Source organism: Mustela putorius, unplaced genomic scaffold, assembly GCF_011764305.1.
Source record: "Mustela putorius furo isolate JIRA1106 unplaced genomic scaffold, ASM1176430v1.1 tig00000174_pilon_pilon_pilon, whole genome shotgun sequence".
Lineage (NCBI taxonomy): Eukaryota > Metazoa > Chordata > Mammalia > Carnivora > Mustelidae > Mustela > Mustela putorius.
Window position 1 is genome coordinate 23,534,145 of NW_025421304.1, and position 13,325 is coordinate 23,547,469.

Here is a 13,325-nt window from a genome sequence, read left to right on the forward strand (position 1 = left end):
CAGTCTTGTAAAGCTAAAATTGAATTTTTTTAATTTTATTTTTTTCTTATTCTATTTTTTTCTAACTTTTCCACTTTCCTCTTTTAATGTTTTCAACTACTTTACCTTAACAATACCTTTCTTAAAAAAAAAAACAAAACAAAAAAAAAAAAAACTTTTTAAGCCTCCATTATTGTAGTCACATTTTATCTTTCATTTTATTTACTTTACTTTTAGTATACATATAGGGCTTTTTTTTTCTAAAAAAAAACTGGGATACAATTTCTTCTTATAGATCAAAATACACCCTAAATCTAGCACAGAGTTTTGTTCTAGTCTGAGCACATTCTCCCCCTGCCATTTTTCTTCTTTCTTTGTCCAACCGACTTATCTTATCAATTCCTTTTTTAGAATTTTTTTTAAAATTTTCAACTTTACAGTCATATTCCATCCCTTCATCATGTTTACCCTTACTTTGTATATATATAGGTTTTTTCCTTCTTTAAACTTTTGGGAGGTAGTTTTGTCTGAGAGACCAAAATACACCCAAAATCAAGTGGGTGGCTCTGTTCTATACACACAGACACGTGAGCGTGTGTGTGTGTGTGTGCATTTATATACATATATAAATTATATATAAATTAAAATTAAATATAATTATATATGTAAATTAAAATACATATATAATATATAGTATATGTAAAAAGAAATTAAAATACATATATAAATACATAAAATACATAAAATACATATATATTTTTAAATTTCTTTTTACATATATATTATATATTATTACATATATATATACATATATATAGGTATTTTAATTTCATTTTACCCCCTTTCTTCTCCCCCTGGTTGGGGGTATCCTCTGATTGTTAGTGTATATTTCTCTGGGTCTTTGCCACCCTTTTAGTATTTTATTCTCTCATTCATATATTCTTATCTGGAAAAAATGACAAGGTGGAAAAACTCACCACACACACAAAAAAAAAGAACAAGGGCAGTACCGACAGTTAGGGACCTAATAAATACAGACATTGGTATTATGCAAGATCTAGAGGTGAGAATGACAATTCTCAAGGTACTAGCTGGGCTCAAAAAAGGCATGGAAGATATTAGAGAAACCCTGTCTGGAGAAATAAAATCCCTTTCTGGAGAAATAAAAGAACTAAAATCTAACCAAGCTGAAATCAAAAAAGGAATTAATGAGGTGCAATCAAGAATGGAGGCTCTTACTGATAGGATAAATGCGGCAGAAGAGAGAATTAGTGACATAGAAGACCAAATGATGGAGAATAAGGAAGCTGAGCAAAAGAGAGACAAACAACTACTGGACCATGAAGGGAGAATATGAGAGATAAGTAATACCTTAAGATGAAACAATATTAGAATAATTGCGATTCTAGAAGAAGAAAAAAGAGAGGGGGTTAGAAGGTATATTAGAGCAAATTATACTAGAGAATTTCCCTAAAATGGCAAAGGGAGCAAGCATCAAAATCCAGAAGGCACAGAGAACCCCCTCCTCAAAATCAATACAAATAGGTCCACACCCCATCATCTAATAGTAAAGCTTATTACTCTGAATGATAAAGAGAAAATCCTGAAAGCAGTTCAAAACAAGAGTCTGAAACATACAATGGTAGAAATATTAGAATGGCAGCAGACTTATCCACAGAGACCTGGCAGGCCAAAAAGAACTGGCATGATATATTTAGAGAACTAAATGAGAAAAATATACAGCCAAGAATACTATATCCAACTAGGCTATCATTGAAAATAGAAGGAGAAAAAAAGGACAAACAAAAATTAAAAGAATTTATAAACACCAAACCAGCCCTACAGAAAATACTGAAAGGAGTTCTCTAAGCAACAAGAGAGTCTAAGAGTAGTAGACCAGAAAGGGAACAGAGACAATAAACAGTAACAGTTACAGGCGATACAATGGCACTAAATTCATATCTTTCAATAGTTACCCCGAATGTAAATGAGCTAAATGCACCAATCAAAAGACACAGGGTATCAGAATGGATAAAAAACTGAAACCCATCAATATGCTGTCTACAAGAAACTCATTTTAGACCCACAGACATGTCCAGATTTAAAGTGAGGGAGATGAAAAACAATTTACCATGCTAATGGACATCAAAAGAAAGCTGGGGTGGCAATCCTTATATGAGGTAAATTAGATTTTAAGCCAAAGACTATAATAAGAGATGAGGAAGGACACCATATAATATTTAAAGGGTCGAGCAAGATCTAACAATTTTAAATATCTATGCCCCTAACATGGGAGCAGCCAACTATATAAGCCAATTAATAACAAAATCAAAGAAGCACATCGACAATAATACAATAATAGTACGGGTCTTTAACACCCCCTCACTGAAATGAACAGATCATCCAAGCAAAAGATCAACAAGAAAATAAAGGCCTTAAATGACACACTGTACCAGATGGACATCACAGATATATTCAGAACATTCTATCCCACAGCATCAGAATAAACATTCTTCCCTAGTGCACATGGAACACTTTCCAGAATAGATCACATCCTGGGTCACAGATCAGGTCTCAACCGGTACCAAAAGATTGTGATCATTCCCTGCATATTTTCAGACCACAATGCACTGAAGTTAGAACTCAATCACAAGAGGAAAGAAAGTTGGAAAGAACTCAAAATACATGGGCTAAAGAGCATCCTACTAAAGAATGAATGGGTCAACCAGGTAATTAAAGAAGGATTGAAAAAATAAATGGAAACAAATGAGAATGAAAATAACTATTCAAAATATGTGGGACACAGCAAAGGCTGTCCTGAGAGGAAAGTATATAACCATACAAGCATTTCTCAAGAAATAAGAAAGGTCTCAAGTACCCAACCTAACCCTGCACCTAAAGGAGATGGAGAAAGAACAGCAAAGAAAGCCTAAACCCAGCAGGAGAAGAGAAATCATAAAAATCAGAGCAGAAATCAATGAAATAAAAACCAAAAAAACAATAGAACAAATCAACAAAACTAGGAGCTGGTTCTTTGAAAGAATTAAAAAGGTTGATAAACCTCTGGCCAGACTTACCAAAAAGAAAAGAGAAAGGACCCAAATAAATAAAACCATGAAAGAAAAAGGAGAAATCACAACCAACACCAAAGAAATACAAACACCTAGAACTTGCTATGAGCAACTATACACCAGCAAATTTCCAGCAACCTGGAAAAAATGGATGCATTCCTAGAGATGTATAAACTACCAAAACTGAACCAGGAAGAAATAGAAAACCTAAGCAGACCCATAACCAGTAAGGAGATTGAAACAATCAGAAATCTCCCAAAACACAAGAGCCCAGGGCCAGACAGCTTCCCGGGAGCCAAACCAAACACTTAACGAATTAATACCTATTTTCCTGAAACTGTTCGATACCATAGAAATGGAAAGAAAACTTCCAAAGTCATTTTATGAGACCAGCATTACCTTGATCCCAAAACAAGACCAAGACCCCAGTAAAAAAGGAGAATTACAGACCAATATCTTTGATGAACACAGATGCAAAAATTCTCACCAAAATAGTAGCCAATAGGATCCAACAGTACATTAAAAGGATTATTCACCATGACCAAGTGGGATTTATTCCAGGGCTGCAAGGCTGCTTTAACATCTGCAAACCAATCAATGTGATACAATACATTAATAAAAGAAAGAACATGAACCAATGATACTCTCAATAGATGCTGAAAAAGCTTTTGACAAAGTACAGCATCCTTTTTTGATCAAAACTCTTCAAAGTGTAGGGATAGAAGATACATTTCTCAATATCATCAAAGCCATCTATGAAAAACCCATAGTGAATATCATTCTCAATGGGGAAAAACTGACAGCCTTTCCACTAAGATGAGGAACATAGCAGTGATGTCCACCATCATACTGCTATTCAACATAGCACTAGAAGTCCTAGCCTCAGCAATCAGAGAATAAAAAGAAATCAAAGGTATCCGAATTGGCAAAGAAGAAGTCAAACTATCACTCTTTGCAGATGATGATACCTTATGTAGAAAACCCAAAAGACTCCATTCCAAATCTGCTAGAACTTGTACAGGAATTCAGTAAAGTGTCAGGATATAAAATCAATGCATAGAAATCAGTTGAATTTCTATACACCAACAAGACAGAAGAAAGAGAAATTAAAAAGTCAATCCCATTTACAATTGCACCCAACACCATAAGATACCTAGAAATAAGTCTAACCAAAGAGGCAAAGAATCTGTAGTCAGAAAACTATAAAGTACTCATGAAAGAAATTGAGGAAGACACAAATAAATGGAAAAATGTTCCATGCTCATGGATTGGAAGAACATATATTGTGAAAATGTCTATGCTACCTAAAGCAATCTACATATTTAATGCAATCCCTATCAAAATACCATCCATCTTTTTTTTTTCCAAAGAAATGGAACAAATAATCCTAAAACTTACATGGAACCAGGAAAGACCATGAGTAGTTAGAGGAATGTTGAAAAAGAAAACCAAGTTGGTGGCATCACATTTCCAGACTTCAAGCTCTATTACAAAGCTGTCATCATCAAGACAGTATGGTACTGGAACAAAAACAGACATATAGATCAATGGAACAGAATAGAGAGCCCAGAAATAGACCCTCAACTCTATGGTTAACTAATCTTAGACACAGCAGGAAAGAACGTCCCGTGGAAAAAGACAGTCTCTTCAACAAATGGTATTGGGAAAATTGGACAGCCACATGCAGAAGAATGGATCTGGACCATTTCCTTACACTGCAAACAAAAATAGACTCAAAATGGATAAAAGACCTCAATGTGAGTCAGGAATCCATCCAAATCCTTGAGGAGAACACAAGCAGAAACGGTCACTGGGGAGGGTATGTAAAATGGTGTGTATTGTCAAGTGTGTAAGCCTGACGATTCACAGACCTGTATCCCTAGGACAAATAATACTTTTTATGTTAAAAAAAATAGTTGATTTTAAAAAAATACTGAAAAGAGACCCAGAGAGACCTAAGCAAGTCTTTTATTTTTACAATTGAGAAATAAATAAATTGGGAAATTCAGACCCAGAATGAAAATAAAACTTCCAAAAGTGGCCAAGAGCTAATCAATGAGCTCTTTCTCTTAACTCTTTCCATTTCTCCACACTCTGAATGTCTTAATGATCTAATTCACAACCTGAGTGAGAAGTGAATGCTCAGAGAATGTCTCAGCCTATAAGAACTGGTACTTATCTACATCCCACTCTCTGGACTTGGACTTGTCATATTAGGGAGAAAAAGAGCTCAAAGGCAAAGCAAAGGGCAGATGTGTATAAGTCAAATTAATCTGAGTTTTGCCCTGAAGGATTTCCATGAAGAAATTTAACAACAACAACAAAAAAAACTATACAATTAAAATAGCAACAATAAAATTACTCAACACAAATAGATTATGCCAGAATATGCTGAGGAGAAAAGCAAGAAAAGAAGGATAAATAGCTATTAATACTCATAGCTATAGGAGCTGAGAACATTCACATTTGCAGATTAGACAATCCAATGGAGGATGTTGGGACAGTGACATCACCATCAGAACAAAGCACATTTAAGACATTGTCTAGTCCCCAGACCGGTAATCAGTGCAAAGATAGTTTATCCAAGAAGTGATATTGTGACTGTCTAACTTGTCCTAGGCATGTGGTTGTTATTTTGCATATGATGGCTGATCCAAAAGATTCAGATTTGACTAATTCTATTTCTATACCTGTAGCCCTAGACTTGGTCTTAAACATAAAGGAGATATCCAGTTTCTACAAATAATAGAGGTTATCAAGATGGTTTACTTCATAGTGAGTTCTCAGAGAATTAAAATACTGTTCCTTATATCATCATCCTACTATATAGTCCTAGGAGAGGCTTCAGTAGTGGTTCTAAGACCCCAACAGGAAGGAGAGGAGAAAATCAAGGGAAAAGGATCATGAGATACTTGAGAATTCAGTGGTGCATTTGTTACACTATTGCAAAATAGCCATTCCTAGTTGTTGCTATCATAAATTGAACTTAATGCAATGTTTCTGAGCTCTAAGGTTTAATTAGAATCTGTTTCTGTAGTAGTGTATGAAATGAACTTTATGCTCACATAAGGATCTCAAATAATGAGTAATCATCCAGGAAATTGAATTTGCCATGATAAAATAAAAATAGCCATTTTGTTATAATACAGATCTTAGACCTGGATTAAATTTAAAGATGATTTTGTTCAACTACATCATTTTGCAGTGAAATATCTAAAAAAAAAAAAAAAGGTAGAAAAGATAGAGGGCTTATGGTCATATAATTACTTGGGGAAGCAAGGATCTTATTCTCCTGGTTTTCTAAATGAACTTTTCCATTGGACACCATTAAATATATCAAGACCATCACTATTTTCCCATCTTCTAGATCAAAATGAGATATCCTTAAATTCTCCATTTCCCTCTTTCCCTGCAGCTCTTTACTTGATTAATTACTCAGAAGCAAAATCATTAGTGTCTCTATGATGAGGATTTCATTCCCTTTTCTGTCTTGACAATATTAATAATATCAAAACAATACTAGCTACTACTTCGTTTTCCCTACAATCCAGTGAAAGCATTTTTATCACTAGGGATAGGGTGTCTTTCCAAAGAAAAATGGGGCAGTTCCCCAAGAATATGGGAAAATCAATCTTAGGCAGGAAAAGAACAATATTTAGAACTATAACATACTTGCAAAATCAATTTTCCTGACATGTAACTCTAATCATATAATTTGCCTACTCTACAACTTCCAACATCTTCTAATTGCCTAAGAAATTAAGTCATAATTTATCATTCTGCTATTCAAGGACTCCCCAACATTGACTTATCTACCTTTTGAGCTATTTCCCCTATTCTGCCTTGCAGCTCTAAAATCTATATTGTGACTTGACTGAGTGATATTCAAGTTTGCTACCCATACTTTCCACATTTATACTTGGAACACTAAATAATCAAAATGCATGCAGTAAAATAAATAGAAGAATAAAGCTGGTGATTCTACCATATTTTATTTCCCATTGCAAATTAACACAAACACCATAGTTTGTTAGATTGTTTATGAGTTTCTCTAGGGATGGTTTACCTCTATGTGAATAATTAGTGTTTCTCAGTTTGCAGAACAGAGTGAGGGCCAAGGTCTTGATCACAGGTTGCACCGTTAATGTGCAGACACTCATCAGTCATACCTTGAGGCTGTCCCTCATATTCTCTCTGAAAGCTTGCCCTTAGTAGCACAGGGGATTATAAATATTTGTAGTGGTAGGAAAATGTACTTTGTAGCTGGAGGACTATGGTTACAGTTCCAATTTTGATACCCAGAAGATATATAATGTTTGAAATATAACCTCTTTAGATAAGTTCTTCAAAGCTGAAGAATGAAAGTTGGAAACAAGTGCCTCTGTTTTCCTTAATTTATTAACCTTATTACAAAAACTAATGTAATACCCAAATTCAGAAAACAGTTTCTGAGTGGAGAACATTATTGGGGATGAGCACTTGAATAATATCACATTAACTTTTCCTTTATGTGGTAATACATTCATGTAGAAATATGTAAATTGGAATTGGCATGTTTCTTGCTCTAGACAGACTTGGTTTAAATAGAAAAATAATTATTTAACCTAATATCTTCATGAATAATGATAAAAAAGTGGTTAGAAAATATAGATAAAAATATTCAACATACTGTAAATGTAAGAGCTTTCCTTGGCCTTCCTCTTCACTTTCACTTTTTTCTCTATCTAGGGACAGATACACTGTGTGTGTGTGTGTGTGTGTGTGAAGTATAATTTGCTGCAAGATTTTAAAAAGTGTTTTCTTGACATAAGTGTAAAGAATTCATATGAAGCAGGTATAAAAGATGGCTGAAGTAAATGATGCTTGGTGACTATCAATTGATGTTGACTGAGACATTTATCATTAAAAAAAATTCCAGGAACCATGATATTTAAAATATGAATGTCTCTCACAGTTTTTATAGTTATAAGGACTGTACTGAACAAGATTTGAAAGGAGCATAACTGATAATTTCATTTCCCTTTGGGATTTGCACTATGTGAATATCCTAATCCTTAAAAGTTTCTGATTGACACACTAAGTAGCCAAATAAAAATATTTGTCGATTTTTTTTCCCCCGAGCAGAAAATACAAATGAAAAACATTCCTCTTAGAGGAAACTAGACACAAGATGCAAAGCAGAAGAAAGTAGGTGATGGTTGGAACTTGTTAAAAACAAATCATTCATTTCTGAGCTACTACAGGTTGATAACCAATAGTTCGTGCAGAATGAAGTAAGCCTAACCAAATCAATGCTGCTCAAGGAACACCTGGCTGGGTCAGTTGGTAGGATATGTGACTCTTGATCTCTAGATTGTGAATTTGAATTCCACACTGGGGATAGAGGTCACTTAAAAAATATTGGTTAAGATAGCTGCCAACCTATTTTACCATTTAGAATACTGAGAAAACATTGTAGTATATTCTGAAAAGGGCTTCACCATCAGAAAACCATGGGTTTCTAGGCACCTGGGTGGCTCAGTCAGTTAAGCACCTGTCTTCACCTCAGGTCATGATCTCCAGGTCCTGGGATCAAGCCCACCATCAGGCTTCCTGCTCTGTGTGGTGTCTGCTTCTCTCTCTTTCTCTCTTTCCCTATCTGCCCCTCCCCACCACTTGTTCTCTCTCTTTCTCAACTAAATAAATAAAATCTTAAAAAAAAAAAAAGAAAGAAAAGAAAAGAAAACCCTGGATTTCAATCTCTACTATCTATGTTTTCTTGAACAATTCCATGACCTAAGTTCCATTTTCCTCAACTACAAAATGATTTAACAATTCCACAAATAATTATTAAGAAGATAAAATAAGATAGCACGTAAAGCAGCAGACACATGATAAATGCTACTCACTTGAAATAGGTAGTTCTAGTATACAAACCAATGAGAATACATGAGCTCTTCCTTAACTCAGGATTGCACAATGCCCAAAGAATGACTGAGGGTATGTTTTGCCTAAATTGGTAAGCCATGTTGCCATGTCAATTTTTTCTCACAGACCAATAATATAATAGAATAATGAATTTATTAACATCCTGTGTGCATATATACACATACAGACACACACACACATACACACACAAACACACATACACATATATATTTACTGTGGGTATGTATGCATACATACACACACATATATACAAATATACACACACATTTATAACTTCTGGTTATGATATAAAAATTTTATGTTGAATTTTAACTCTACTATCACTAAATTATGCATGTATACATACATTAAAATAATGACTTTATTCCTATACTATTTGTATGTGTGTGTATGTAACACACCTATTCATTACACATGTACTGCTTATTTTCCATCAGCAAAAAGATAATTAGCATTAATGCAGTAATAAGTGCAGATTAAATGATATTTTATTAATTAGATAACCATCAAATTAAACCATTTTGTAGGTGAGGAAATTGAAACATAAAGAGGCAAATGAATTGTTCAAGAGAATATAGATCCCATTCAGATTGCCACATTACATCATTACATGACATTTAGTAGGCTTGTACCCTTAGGCTCCCCTTAGCTGACGGACTCCTTTTTTTTGATGACCTTGACAGTTTTGAGGAGTAATGGTCAGACATTTTGTAAATTTTACCTCAAATGGGATTTGTCTGACATTTTTCTCAAGGTTATAGTGGGATTATGTGCTTTTGTGAGGAAGACCAATGCAATAAAGTGCCATTTTCTTCATATCGTATCAAAGGGATGTATTACCAAGAAGACTTAACACGATTGATGTTAACTGTCACACCTGGCTGAAGTAGTTTGTCGTTTCTTCCCTATCAATTTGTACTTTTTTAAATCTTTTCATACTGTAATCTTTGGAAGGAAATCAATTTTTATGTTATATTTTTATGTTATATGTTATATAAATCAATTTTATGTTATAAAGTCCTATGGCTTTTGACAAATGCAAAGTGTCTTGTATTTACCATTACAATCTCATATAGTGTAGTTGCAATACCCTAAAAATATTCCCTGTGCTTCATCTTTTCAGTCCTCTTTACCTCTCTTTTCTCTGGCAAACTGATCTTTTTATCATCTCTATAATTTTGCTTCTTTCAGTGTCATATATTTGCAATCATATAGTGTATAACCTTTGCAAATTCACTTATTTTATTTAACATTAACTTATGAGCTTCATCTGTGTATTTTCATGGATTGAAAGCTCATTTTGAATATGCTGAATAATATTCCATTGTATGGATATACCACAGATAAACAATTCAACTACCGAAAGCCATCTTGGTTACTCTCAGTTTTGGCAATCGTGAAAAAAGTTGCTATCAACAATCAAATGATAATTTTTGTGCAGACATAGTTTTAAAGTAAGTTGGATATAATAGGAACACAACTACTGGGTTACATGGTAACACTGTTTTGAGCTTTGTAAGAAACTACTAAACTATCCTCCAAAGTGACTATATAGGTTGGCATTCCCTCCAGCAATGACCGCAGTTCCTCTAGTCTCGCATCCTTACCACCAAACGGTTTTAATTTTTTTGCATTATTATTATCAATTTAAATTTAAGCCATTCTAAAGATTTACTTATTTATTTGAGAAAGAGAGAGAAAGCTTGCAGGTAAGCAAGGGAAGAGAGAGAGGGGAAAGAATCTCAAGCAGACTCTCTGCAGAGCACAGAGCCCAAAGTGGGGCTGGATCTCAGGACCCTGAGACCATAACCTGAGCAGAAATTAAAAGTCACACACTTAACAGACTAAGCCACACAGGCACCCCTACTTTTTAGCCATTCTAATATGTGGGAAATGCTATCTTACTGTTATCTCAGTTTGAAGTTCTGTAATGTCAAATGATGTTACATATGTCTTCATATGCATTTTCAATTTCTACATCTTCTTGGTAAATATGTCTGTTTAGGCCTTTTGCTCAATTAACCTTTTGCTTCATTAAGCTTTAGTTAATTTTCTTTTAGTTGAATTTTAATAGCTCTTTGAATGTTGGAGATTTTTAAAAAATCCTTTTATCGGATAGTTTCATAAATTGTAAACTTCCAATTGATGACTCATTTTCTTTTCTTTCTTTTTTACATTCTCTTGACTATGACTTTCATAGGACAAAAGTCTCTAATTTTCATCAAGTATAACGTTTTTTAAGTATCATGCTTTTGTTGTTTTACGTAAAAACTCATGAACACCCATGATCATTGAGATTTTCTTATGTTTACCTCTAGAAGTTTTACAGCTAGTGCTTTATACTTAAGTCTAGAATCCTTTTGAATTAGATTTTTCAAAAACTGTAATGCCTGTGTTTAAATTCATGCTTTTACATATGTACATCCAGTTGTCACAGCATCAGTTATTTAAAAAAATCCAATTTCAACATTGAATTCCCTCTGCTCCTTTCTCAAAAATCAATTGATTATGTTTCTGTGGCTTTCCTTCTGGGGTTTACATAACATTCCATTGATCTATGTGTTTACACTCTTGATTATTACACTTTTTACAGTAAGTCTTGAAGTCAGGTAATGCAAGTCTTTCAATTTATTCTTCTAAGCATTATGTTGCCTACTCAAGGTCTTTTATCTTTCAATTAAACTCTGGAATGAGTTTTTGTTATTTTTTCTTTGTTTGTTTTTTAATGTACACAAAACGGTTTTCTGAGATTTTGCTTGGAATTGCATTGAGTCCACAGATCATGTTAAGAAAAACTGACATCTTAACAATACTGCATTTTCTAATCAATGAACATGGCTATCTCCATTCATTTACATCTTTGATTTTTCTACAAGTTTTATAGTATATATATCTTGCACATATTTTGATTTATACACAATCATTTCTTTTTTTGACAATGCTGTAGGGTCAGGGTAATCTTTAAGCTAAAAATAGGAAAAAATTACCTTCATTATTCCTTTTCTGATATTATCCCTTTCTTTACATAGATTCAAGTTTATGACATATAGCATTTTCCTCCTCCCTGAAGAACTTCTTTTAACATTTCTTGCATGACATGTCTGCTACTGATGAATTACCTCAGTTCTTATTTGTCTTAAAAAGATTTCCCTTAATTTATTTTTATTTTTTTAAATATTTTATTTATTTAACAGAAAGAGACACAGTGAGAGAGGGAATACAAGCAGAGGGAGGGGAAAAGCAGGCTTCCCACCAAGCAGGGAGTCCAATGTGGAGCTCTATCCCAGGACCCCAGGATCACAACCTGAGCCAAAGGCAGACACTGAACCGACTAAGCCACCCAGGTGAAAAATTTAGTTATTTGAGACCGAGAGATATTGAGAGTAGGAAGAGGGGCAGAGAGAGAGGGGTAAAGAGAATCTCAAGCAAACTCCCTGCTGAGCATGAGCCAGATGAATGTGAGGCACAGTCTTAGGCCCCTGAGATCATGACTTGAGACAAAATCAAGAATCAGTCACTTAACCAACTGAGCCACCAAGGCAACCCTCTCCTTTATTTCTGAAGGACAGTTCATTGGATAATAATTATAGTTTGGTAATTTTTTTCCCAAGTTTTAAATATTTCATTCCATTCTCTTCTTTCTTACAGTTTTTGCTGAGAATTTCACTGTAATTCTTATCTTTGCTCCTCAATTGATAAGTTATTCCCCCTCTCGAGCTTCACCATTTTTGTTTCCTTTATTTTTGGTCTTCTGAAACTTGATTATGATATGCCTTGGTGTAGTTACATTGCTATTTTGCGGGGTTTTTTGTTGTTTTTCTTTTGTTTGTTTGTTTGTTTTATATATATCCTGCTTTATGTTTTCTAAGGTTCCTGAATATGTGATTTAATGAGTGCTATTAAATTTTGAGATTCTGAGTCATATATTTCTTCTGCTACAGTCCTTCTCTTTTCATCTCGTGGTATGCCAACTGAGCCAACTTATACATTTTGAAATTGTCTGAGAGTCTTGGATATTGTTTGTTTTTCATTCTTTTTTCTCTTTGTGTTTCAGTTTGAAAAACTTCTATTGACCTATCTTCAAACTCACTTATTCTTTTTTTGGCCTTATCTAGTCTACTGATGAACTGACTAAAGGAATTCTTCATTTTCTGTTGCAGTGTCTTTGATATCTAGCACTTCCTTTAAATTATTTTTTAGAGTTTTCATCCCATGGCTCCCATTAACCATCTGTTCTTACATGCTGTCTACTTTTACTTTAGGGCCCTTAATATATTAATCATAACATTTAAAATTACCTATCTGATAACTTCAACATCTGGGTCATTTCTGCATTTGGATTTATGT